This window comes from Rhinichthys klamathensis, unplaced genomic scaffold (assembly GCF_029890125.1).
Source record: "Rhinichthys klamathensis goyatoka isolate OS25496 unplaced genomic scaffold, OSU_Roscu_1.1 h1tg000432l_1, whole genome shotgun sequence".
NCBI classification, from domain to species: domain Eukaryota; kingdom Metazoa; phylum Chordata; class Actinopteri; order Cypriniformes; family Leuciscidae; genus Rhinichthys; species Rhinichthys klamathensis.
This window is the reverse complement of record NW_026606928.1, coordinates 198,034-208,559: the sequence shown is the minus strand read 5'-3', so window position 1 is coordinate 208,559 and position 10,526 is coordinate 198,034.

Genomic DNA, 10,526 nt, shown 5'->3' with positions numbered 1-10,526 from the left:
CTTTTAACAATGTGAATTGTTCCAAAGCGGCTTTACAGTGATAAGAGTAAATTAAAGTAACAGATTGTTTGGGCTTTATGGCAGCTCTAGAATAAAGTTATTTTCCAGCTAAAAAGTTTTGATTGATTCACTTCCATCACAACGATCATAGTTATTAACTTAGGGGCCGCTAACACGACACCGTTTTAACAGAAAACTCTCTCGACGCAAACTTTAAAAACGCGAACCTGTGAGAACGCTGATGGCGTGCACATGCGTATTAAGAATTCATTCGTTTGAATATATGTGCGCAGGCATGTAACGTTAGTCCTTCCCTAAAAAACCAACCCTCAACAAACTACTTGTCTGGCCTCAAAAATTATAATACAGAATTTATCGCTTCAGAGCCACACAGAGCCGAAACACAACCAAACCAATGTTAGCTTCCGCAAAATGCATGGAGTTTTTTAAAAACAGTTTAAGGGTCAAATGTAACTCATATTCATTTTAAGTAAACAGTTTTCTTATAACTGATCATCAAATCTATGACCTTGGCTACTACTGAAAGGCTAAAGTGGAAAAGAAACAACGCTGTGAGAGAAAAGCATAATTTCCAGTCATATGCTCTCACAGAATGAGGAATCGAAAGCAACACAAACTTTCACAGACCTGACCTTGGAAGACTTGCAAAATTGAGAGGAAAAATAAATCAACGGGGAGTCGTCAGAATAACAAAGAAAGCTTATCACCCGAATCACTCTTCAACACTATGCCCTATTTTATATTTAGATGTTAATCAAATTGGATAGGTTAGGTACAATAATATGCAATCAGTCTTTTTGCTGATAGAGAGGAGACGCTGAACGGCTCAAGAAATTTAACGAATCTTGTCAGTTCATTCAAGCAGTGTTTCAGCGACATCTGGTGGCAAAAAGGCGTATATATACATATACATAAACTCATTTGAACGAGGCAGATAGGAAACAACAGATAAAGATAATTTTATTCACTTTGACCTCTTTTAGCAAATATAGCCTATAGACTATTATTTCTTACCACAACATCATCCTGAGACAGGAAGTGTGTGTGTGTCACACACACACACACACACACACGCACGCACGCACGCACGCACGCACGCACGCACGCACGCACACACACACACACACACACACACACACACACACACACACACACACATATTGCAACTTTATATATGGTAAAGGGTTTGAAAGTTAGATTACATGAGTGAGTAGCTATATTTGAAGTTCAGTTTGATAATATTTTAAATTAACTTTCGAAATGTTGATATCATAATACTGATTTTAAAGTTAGACAAACCAGCAAATGCCACAAAACATCCCATAATTCAGAGAATCCATTGCTAATACTTACCAATAAAATTTGTCACTTGTTTTCCCTCCAAAAATGATGTTCCTGCCGGATGCAAAGGAACTGGCTTTTGTTATTTAAAACGAAAGAACGAAATTGAACCTAGAAATTGATTACCAATTAAACCATTATTGATAAGAAAACGTAGGCCTATTTTGTTAATTTGTTGGTAATAAATTTCCATTTTGTGTGTTAGAATTAACAAAACTGACAATGTTCATTCAAAAGGAAAACTCTTGAAAAACAATGATTCTCATGTCAGGTAAATTACCCTTTTTAAATTCTGCAAGACATTTTCTTTTTGGTCTAGTATTTGGGTTAGTGATAGGCTAATTTATATTTGGCTTGATATAAAATTAGCCTAATATGTGTCCATGTTGTGTCCTATTTCAAATTGAGTTTAAATTCATACAAGATGTAATTGATAGATCAAATACATTTAATAGCAGATAATGAATAAAAAAACAAACATGTGTTTAGGTTTAGTGGCACTAGCTAATTATTTTAGAATGTAGCCTGCTGCCAAAGATCCATTCAAACCAATCACAGTTGAATGTCTTTTCTGCAGTGATTGAATTTTTCGAGTCAATGAATTTATTTGATTCACAATACCTAATTCTACATCAGGTCAAACGGATCAGTTGACTCTAATTTATGGCTCAGTCTACTGTTCTTCTTGGCTCTATTAAGCGCATATTTCCGTATCCAAGCAACAGATAAGCTCTTTCCTCAAGCAATATTCTCTTTGCAATTAGAGACATAAAACAAGTGTTACTCCCTGACGGTAAATTCCCATTTTGTTTTTATAAACCATGGCTGAAAGGATAACCATTTGCATGAGAAGAGAAAAGGTTTGAGCTCATATAGGCTATGCTATAGGCCTACAGATCATTTTAGGCGGTTGATTCGTTCTCTCGCTGCTTGCTTCTCATCGGAATTGTTTTCATCCACTTTGACCAAAAGAGGGAACAAATTCATTTCAAGTTATTTCAAATCCGAATCAAAATGGCAAATCTGTATTTGTGTTATCCTGTGAATTAAATTGAAGGGAAAGCAAATGTGTATACAACAATTTATAAATGTAATAAATATCTGCACTTAGGCCTAATGTAGCCTAGTCTAGGCCTATATAAGCACTTGCAGGCCTCGACATTAAGGCTTTTGAATGTCATTTACTTGTCCAGAAAAAAAAAATTGGGTTGTAAATATAATTTATTCTGAAGCAAGATTCTTATCAGTGTTCAATCAGCTGAATTAAATCTGCATATTGTCATATATGCACATTTAAAGATCATTTCCCCCCTAATCTTATTAAAGGAGACCGGCAACATTTTTCTCCAATCAGAAACAAACTAGAGTGATGACACTCGCACTGCAAATGCTTAATTGGATGCCCATCTCCTTGCAGAGAAATATCAACAACTGTTGCAACTGTCCCGGCCCGTACAATGCATAAATATAAAAAACAGACCACATAGTAGTATTGTTTTTTTTATTGTTTTTTTTTATACTTTTTTAAGTTTTTAACTTAAATATAATATAGTTCATTAAGTTGGAGCAAGGACAGGAGGTTTATGTTTATGTGTTTGTGTGAACGTGTGCATGCATGTCTGTGACCATGCATAACATATTGTAAAATGAAAAATGATAATATATAGTTTAAAAAAAAAAGGTTTTACATGACAATAGGCTAAATAAAAGTTAATTTCCTCACAAATTGTTCCATTCTTCCTATGTCACTAAAAGCCTACTGTATTTTATATCAATTTGAATATTTGACATCTGCACATAAGGCCTACTCATCTAGACAAATCTATAATTGTCATCTAATCAAAGCTGATGAATAAATAACACTGTAATATTATTATTACTTACATTTTTTGATAATAATAATTTTGCTAACACTGAAATATATTGTAATATACTGTATTTGTAACATGTTGCAACCATCCCCAAACAATGTTGCAACTGTGCCCGGGGTCAGTTTATTGAAATTTATTGAAAAGATTTCTGGTACAGGATATACTATCCTCTATTCCAGACTCTAAAAAACACAACAAATATATATTTACATATAAATTCACATTTTAACATTTTATAAAAACACATTAATTTCATAATTGAAGTTTTTTTTAACAATCCTAAATAAATGACATAAAATTAATTACATTAGTTACTGACAAGCTTTATAATTATACATAACACCTTTTGACAGGCAAAATGCATCCAACCTGTTCTTAAAGGAATTAATAGAAAGGGAACACACCACTTCTTCAGGAAGTTCATTCCATGATTTTACCGCACGGAGTGTAAAAAAGTTCTTTCTCTTTTCAGACAGACATGTTCTAGGGTAGAGTTTTAAAGAATTCCCTTGTGTCTCGTACATATTGTTCCAAAACTGAAAGATAGGTTCAACTGTTACATCGTATATTCCCTGTACAAGCTTATATACCTGAATCATATCTCCTCTATACCTAGAGTTGGTAAACTTAATTCCCTCAATCTATCTTCATACGACATATTTTTCATTCCTGGAATTAATTTAGTGGCTCTTCTCTGAACCCTTTCAATTTTTTCTACATATTTTAATATATATGGGCACCAGACTGAGCTTGCATATTCAAGATGTGATCTTACCAGGGATTTATACAATGGTAAAAATATATCCTTACCTAAATTTTGAAAAGTTCTTCTTATTATTGCCATCATAGATGTTGCTTTTTTAACTTTTTCAGAAATATGTGTGTGGAATTCAAGTGATCCATCCACCACAACACCTACGTCCGTCTCCTCATGTACAGGATTAACCACTATATCCCCAACTACATAGTTGGCTACAGTGTCACTTTTTCTCCCAATATGTAAATGTTTACATTTTTCGGGATTCATCTTTAATAGCCACTGATCACACCATTTGCTCATGCTACATAGATCTTCTTGAAGATGGGCTCGGTCTGTGTCACTTGTTATTATTCTGAAAATTTTAGTATCATCCACAAAAAGGTAAACATCAGATTGTATCACATCTGGCAGATTGTTTATATATATTACAAATAAAACAGGGCCCAAGACTGACCCCTGTGGGACCCCAGATGTCACAGTTTCCAATCTGAGGCAGCACCATTCACTACCACCTGTTGTTTTCTATTGTGCAAAAAATCCTGTATCCAAAAAATAACTCTGTTGTCTAAACAATAGGATTTTAACTTTGATAGTAGTCTTTTATGAGGGACAGTATCAAAGGCTTTTTGAAAGTCCAGATAAATACAATCCACTGTTTGTCCTCTATCCAAAGCTTGTGACCATTTATCAAAAACTGTGAGTAACTGAAGAGAAGTTGACCGCCCAGATATGAAGCCATATTGTTTACTACTAAATAGTTTATTACTTTTCATATGATTGACTATATATGTCCTTATCAATTTTTCCATTGTTTTGCTAACAACTGACGTCAAACTAACTGGTTTGACGTCAGTTGCAACATCTGACTCCTTACATTCAAATGCAAATTGTGAAAACTGTAGATTCTGTAATTATCTTTAAATGGTTTAGACTATTAACATACAGATGTAAGTTTATTGTATAAACAATTGGTTTGTCTAATCCAAACCGTCTCTGAGTAACAGAGCCAAATGCAAAAAGTGTTGCAACTGTCCCCGGTCTCCCCCTATACTTCATCTTTTATTTTAAATTCCTAAATTTCATCAATAAATTAAATTAAAATAACAGGATACTATAGGGCTGTTAGGTAGGGCTGATCAAATTAAATCATTTACACTGAAAAATTACAACTGCATTAAATAATTTTATGAGATTGTTTTAAATATTTTTTGAAAATACAAATAAGAAATGTTGAAAAGAATGATACTGTAGCAAGTCTAAAGACTGTTTATGTTCAATATCTTCATGCATGTATTTTCTTTCATGTGTTATGTGTTCTGGTTGTGTGGGGCTTTAAGGCGTGGGCTGTTCTTCTGGAGAACGAGCCTGCGCAGTTATGCGGGGGCGGGTTTTTTTGGTAAAGAAGGTTTTTCCCATGTGAGCCAAGAGCATCGGCCACACAGGTGCTCACGTTAATAAAAGAGCCTTAAAACTATTAAGTGAGTCTATCCTTTCCTCCAATCGTTACAATACTTTTAAACTAGAGATGTGATGGTGATCAAATTCTCCACTTCACTTTTAAATTAGCGTCAATTCACCCTTCGCAGGGAGTTTGATTGACAGGCGTTCTGACCAATCATAATCCGCCATTTCTGTCCGACAAACTAGTCATGAGAGTTAGAAGATTAACGTCGGTGGATTTGAACTTGAAAAACGGTGTGTACTGACGTCTTTCCGCGGTTAAAACAAATGTCCTTTTGATGTTCATTCATGTTTATTTGATGCTATAAATGAACTAAGGAAGAGATTATCGGTTCACGAGCAGCTTTAACTGAGGCCATCTGTCACGACTGTCTTTTTTTTACAGTCCTTTTGTAGCTACGCCCCTTTTCCGCGCTGAGCTCCTTGTCTTTTCACTTCCGGTCTGTATTTTCACAGCCATCTTGCGTAGTTATGAATGAACGGCTCGTTAAAAAAATTCCCAAGGTCCATTTGTTAAGACACCTGCTTTACAATGCTTATCATAAACATTACAATGCTCATGATAACTTTTGTTAAACTCTACAATAAGTAAATCAACTTCACCAGCTAATTACTCCTGGACAGCGATGCCATAGAAATATACAGAGCGACCGCAAAAACGGAAGTTCAAAGACAATATTCTAAAGATGGCGGCCGGCGCCCTCGTTTCTCTGGTGCATAAAGTGGGTCGCACACCGGACGAGAAGCGCCGCGTCGCGCCACGTCTAGGACAACTCTAGGTATCGCACACCGGACGCGCACATTCTAATGGCGCGAGCACAATTTTGAATCAACTCCTGGTAGAAGAGCTGCATGATGTGTGTTTTATCTTGATTAATTATTTATTTTTTTATGTTCATTGAATAATAGCTGATGTTTGAACGTTAATCAAGTAAAAGTGTCTATCACGTTGAGTCTGTTATTTTGTTGTAACGTTATCCGTTGTCTAGGCAACTATGTCACATAATACAATAGTATTTATTTAGCTAGCGTTTAGCTAACCCGAGTGAAAACAGCACGGGGTGAAGCCATGTACATTAACGACGATTTGAGACAAATAAATGTAAATTTAATATAAAACTATGCAAATGGCGCTCTGTGGCGCGGCAGGGTTTTGAACAAGGTCCTGAGCCGTAGCTGGGCACCGCGGACAGACGCCGAATGGCGCCGCCGGTGTGTGTACACTCATAGAGAATAATGTGTTCGAATTTTAAAGACCTGGCGCTGCGCTTCTCGTCCGGTGTGCGACCCCCTTAAGACCTTTGATAAGACCCTGGGTGCTTCTCAATTCTTATTTGTGCATCCTCGTTTCCTTTCCTCGCGTCTCAGCTCCACCCCCTGCAGGATGCGAGGGAAGGCAGCAAGGAAAGAAAATGAGGACGGAGGAATTGAATGAAAGCTTTTTTATACATTGGAATACTTGATCACTCGAGCGTCACTTCACTGCGTCATCAGCAGTGCTCAAAGGATCTGCCCTTATGTTGTTAAAGTTTGTTTATTTAAGACATTAATAATAAATAATAATAATAAAGCAAGATACCTTGTTGAAATATGTGAGTTGTGTGGTTTATGTAAACTACAAAAGTAAAGTATAAATTCAAATGATTGTGACAGATGTGAAGGGGGAGGAGAATTGATACGTGCGTCATGTTTAGTCGATAAAACTCTTCCGCAAAGGGTACACCTGTGTATCCTCGCTCATAGCTCCTCTGGAAGCCTCCTCACTCCTCGAGCCTCGCCTCCTCGCGGTGCAATTAGAGAATTGAGATGTCCTTCAAGATGGCTGAGCTCGATTGGTTTCCGGGTCATAGGATGGAGGACGGAGGAGCGAGGAGACGAGGAGGGATATTGAGAAGCACCCCTTATTCGCAAACACCGGAAGTAGCTAACCGCGGCCATATTGTTGACATGACATCTGTCCTGCTGCCCCTAACCGCGCTCAGATTTGAGTTGAGGGGAGCAGTAGCCTGGCTTCATCTCGTCGGTATCAAGAGAAGATAATGCTATTATTTGATGTGGGTCCACACCAATCAAGCTTAAGTAAAGATCCGTCCTTATTGCCACTTTGCCAGCCGTAACTTATCCGGATATGTATAACGATCTCGTTCATACAGTATCCGTATACAAACTACAATGCACCTCAACAAGGCAACATAATGAACGACACTCGTCTCATTCGTGGAGGTGGAAAAACAAGTTCTTTGTGACATGCAAGATTTGTTGTATTAAAATGTAAATGCAAAAGAAAAGGCATGAGAGTCGGTTGTTTTTGTCAATTTTAAGTTTTCATTTAAAATGTTTGCGATTTTAATATAAGTAAGTTACATGGTTACATATTTGACAACTTGCTTGAGCAACTTAATATATAGAAGTAATGCATGGAGTGTTTTTGTACCAGACTGCACACATACGAGCAACGGGTCTTGCTCGTTTGTTTCGCTTCCCGGGAGATGTAGTTCATTGAGCGATTTTCACATAAAACTAAATGTTACTCTTCTGTTTTATGACAAACTGTGACTTTCTTGACTTTCATAATTATCTTTTAAATTGACAAACATCATATGTGTAATTCAGGGCACAGTTCAGACGTAATAAAAAGATAAGTTGTCTCTTGCCATTGACTACCATACATATTTTTTTCCGAAATAAGGTCCCATGAGCCAGAAGCGGAGGGGAGGGACTTAGGCTATCTATGGTCATGACACATTAAGCCCCCTCTTTGATTTTTAACATATGCAAGCGAGGCTGTGAGGGGACATGCAACTCTTCAGTAGGTTTCACAGTTATTATTGTATCTGTTAGTTTTCTTATTATTTTTCCCAAATGGGAGTCAATGGCAGGGGAGAGTTCATTTTCATCTGTAGGCCTACTTCTGAACCAGCTTTTTTTTCATGTATGTTCAATTTCTGATGTTTTTCCTCTTCCTGTTCTTCATGCTGTTGCTGTTTTTTCAGGAGCTTGGCCCCGTATCGCTGCTTGCAGCTGGGTGATTCTTTAACTATGGTACTTTTCTTGTCCCTGGATGAAATAATAAAATCTAAAAAACATTTCTTCTTTTTTGTTTTTGGCACATTTACTTCACCGTAAGGGGAACTTATAAAAAATGTATCATGGCTCAATCATTCTTTTTATTATATATTATGAGGCCTTTTATGCATTTTTACTGTTTTCCTTCTGTCCCTAAGCCAGACTTTGTACCTTCAACCTTGCTTAATTCTAAATTAAATATTTAAATAATGTAGATTTTAAGTACAAATTATAAAATAATATCTATTTCAATTATATATATTATATTTTGCAATATTTATTCACATTTTCCTATATTTTTCATAAGTAGAACCCCTGTCCCTTGGGTTCACTGTCATTTCCACCACACTGTACAAAATAGAATCCTGGGATCATTGTTTTAGGTTTGTTTACTTAGTAACCATAGCAACAGAAACTCCACAGTGGAACACATGGCTGGGTGAAAGGGTGACCTCTTTAGGGGGTAATGTAAAGAAAAAAATCAAGGTAAATATGACTAAAACTGAGAGTATGTTTATTGGTCGTCATTTCCAAACGGCTCATATTTCACATGGACGTAAAAATAACTGGATAAATTTAATTTAATGATGTGTAATTTGTGTATATGTAATGCTAACTCTAAAACTAATATTAGCAGGCTAACAAAGCAAGATATTTTAGAGGGAAAGGGAGGAAATGTCATTTCCACCACAGTCACTTCCACCACGGTGTTCATTGTGGTGGTAAAGACAGGTTGTGGTGGAAATGACATTGTTCGTGCTGTTTGTGGAGTTGTTTAATCCTCCTCTGCTGAGATCCTCACAGATTTAATGTCTTTTATCTTCAGTTGATTTCATCTTTTTTCTGTTCTTCTTGTTCCTCTTTCCTTCAGTGATTCTGCTTGTTAACAGCAGGTGTTCATCAGTGTCTGAATTAACTCACTTGTTTTAATCACTCAGTCAAATGGACTACATTAGTGAACTAATGTAGGGAATAGTGACTGAGGGTAGGGTGTGATTTGGAACACAGTCTCGGAGTGTTGACTTTGAGCGCTGTTAATTCACAGTATATTCCTGTAGGCTACTTTCTCGAAAACTACATATATCACCCAGAATGCATTTTTTTCTACAGTATATCTCTGTTTTAATGGAAACTAGCATGTTACTGTCAAATTTTTGCCCTTTTTTTACAGCAATTTTTGACAGTGTGAGGGACTGATAGGAAGTTGGTGTGTGGTACGGTATGATGGGGATCCTTACCCTGGCATTATACAGGATGTGGACCCTGAGGGTTGTGTATTGTGTCTTGTGTATATTAAGGCTATATTAAAAGGGGCATATAATGCCATTTTTGTACAAGCTAATATGATTCTTTAGGGTCTAAATTAAAAGTTTGTAATATACTTTAATTAAAAATTCTCATTAGTATTGTAAGAAAACACTTATTTTACCTGGTCAAAAACAGCTCTGTTTTCAGCACGCCGTTTCAGTGCATATGCCTTTAAATGATCATGAGCTGCGCTCACTCCGCCTCTCTGTTCTGTGCGTACACCGTTTGTAACACAATAACACAATAACCATAACGCGTTGTTCAGTATAAACGTGGAATTATGAATTATATTGACAACGTCATACATAGAAAACATGCCGTAATGTACCCTGACTGAGTGTAAACCTTAGACGCATTCATTGTGAAGCGTGCAGCTAGCGATTTGCAAAGATTAATATATTAATATAAAGTTTAATAAAACGTTTCACTCACTTCCGTCGTTCTTCTGGAGGTTCAGCAGGAACACGAATATCTGGTACCGATCCTTTTTAGCAAAGCTTCTTAGCAAATCCAGCTTTATACTGACCCTCGTTTATAAAGCAGTCTGGTGTGTGAAATGATTCGCGCAAACATGAAAGCATTGACGTTGCTCGTGTGGAATATTCCCTTCGAAAACAAAACTCAGCCACTGCGTCTTCAGCGGTTCGGATTCAGGAACATTAAAATGACTGTGTTCGTTATTACACCCAAGAACAGAA